Source organism: Mytilus galloprovincialis, chromosome 4 (genome assembly GCF_965363235.1).
Source record: "Mytilus galloprovincialis chromosome 4, xbMytGall1.hap1.1, whole genome shotgun sequence".
In the NCBI taxonomy this organism is placed as follows: Eukaryota; Metazoa; Mollusca; class Bivalvia; order Mytilida; family Mytilidae; genus Mytilus; species Mytilus galloprovincialis.
The window spans coordinates 4,105,544-4,107,900 of NC_134841.1; positions in this window are offsets into that span (position 1 = coordinate 4,105,544).

Here is a 2,357-nt window from a genome sequence, read left to right on the forward strand (position 1 = left end):
AGTAAAAGAATTTCAATGGAAATTTATGCAAAATATTTTATTTAACGAAGAGAGATTAAAAAAAATGAAGATATCAAATGGAAAATGCCACATTTGTCAAAATGACAACAGCATAGAAACCCTGAAACACTTATTTTTCAGCTGTAGTTTATCACAGTTAATTTTAAACAACCTCCAAGAAATGCTTAGCAAACCAAACCTAGGAATAAATAATTTTATTCTTGAAAAGGACATACTGTTATGAAATTACACAAAACTTCTTAAATATGACAATTTTTGAACACAATTATCATATATTCTAAATGGATCCGGAAAATTAGGAATTCAATAAAATATAACAAAACGCCTGAAGCACCTCATGAAATTTATAATATCTGAAAATATAACTTGACAAATAATTTAAAATTTGTGCTTCAATAGAAAGGCATGGACGTCATCGATAAGACAAAATTAAAGTCGGTGATTATGACAATTTAGACAATAAATATAGTATAAAAGGGAGACAAAGTAATTTTGTTCTAGTTTATTGTTTAAGAATATCTATTTTTATATTTTATCAATATATGAATGTATAAATACAAACAAAAATGATATAAAAAAGGTGTTACTGTCTATAAAGTGAATTTTTGAAAGTGCACATTTTTTGTGTGGGTATCTTATAAATTATTTACTAGGTTGAAATTAAGGTATGGAACTGTTAGATGCTTCTAACAATAAGTGTATTTATTCCTGTAACTAGTTGTAAATCCAATGTATCGAGTGGACTACTTTTTAAAACGAAGATAGCAAAACAGGGGAAAAAGGCAAATAACTGTTGTTATCTATAATATATGATTAAGTAACATTAATTTATCAATCTTTCGTGCCCAAATGATAATAAAACATTAAGAATTTAGATATGGAACTTGATATTTTGATATAATATTGTAGTATACGGTAAGTAAAATGATTAACTGCAACATCGTTAATGCATACTGAAGTAAATATTATATCCATAAAAAATACATCGACGAGAAAACGATATCACAAAATGAATGTTTTTATTCTAGATTTTTTTTTATCACTTCTTCACTATTACATTACAAAACCCTTACAAGGGAAGTCTGCTCTGAACTGTTTTTGGGTTTTTTAAAATCCTTGTTAATACTGTCTTCATTCGTCAAAATTATTTATTGTTATGTCAGCACATTACTCTGTCAATATACTGATCTCATAATAAACTTCATCGGATGAGCCTTGTTAACCTTTATAGTTGTCAAAATGAAGACTTTTCATATTTATCATAAAAGAGGGACGAAAGATACCAAAGGGACAGTCAAACTCATAAATCTAAAACAAACTGACAACGCCATGGCTAAAAATGAAAAAAGACAAACAGAAAAACAATAGTACACATGACACAACATAGAAAACTAAAGAATAAACAACACGAACCCCACCAAAAACTAGGGGTGATCTCAGGTGCTCCGGAAGGGTAAGCAGATCCTGCTCCACATGCGGCACCCGTCGTGTTGCTTATGTGATTACAAATCCGGTAAATAGTCTAATTCGGTAGGTCAAATTCATGAAAGGGAAGGGGATATATATATCATAAGAAATTCATATAGGATATTATTTTGAATGGTTTATTTTTTTCTTTTGTAGTGCATTTTATGAATTGTCAATTCTTTCCATACATGTATATACATATTTGTTTTATAATATGCCGGAAATAAAGTCTGACTGCATTGGTTGACTTTTTTATGATATAAGATATGAGATTGCTAAAGGTTTCAAATAAAATAATAAAAAAAACACAAATAAATACTGAAAAAGGACAAAAAAGCATAAAGCAAGAAAAAGACATGATGTTGACTTTTAAGGTTAACAAATATTGATCCAAAAATAAATGATAAAAAAGCAAAAAGGAGCAGAAAACAATAAAAATTTGGAGAATAAATGAAAAGAACTAATTATAATATATTTGGATTTAATGACTTGAAATGCACAATAAATTATTGCAGTCATACACCGTAATCTGAAGTGAGTAATTTGATTTTTTTTTATTAAATAGAAGGAAATGTTCTGATCCTACGTTTCAACATACTCTGTGTTCCGAACCTAATATTGTGGAGAGTATTTTGAAAATTCTACTTCTCCCGGCATAAGTTAACGAACTACCGTATCACTAGCATATCAACACTGATTTTGTTAGTTTGAATAAAGAACGTGCAAGGTTCGCTTGACTGCGATCTTTATTGAAGACGATAGTCAGTCTATTTACCGAAGGTCGGTTGTTCTCTGCGATACTATATAAATAAAAACTGACTATCAATAATGGACTTTAACACATATCAATCAATTAATCAATCAATCAA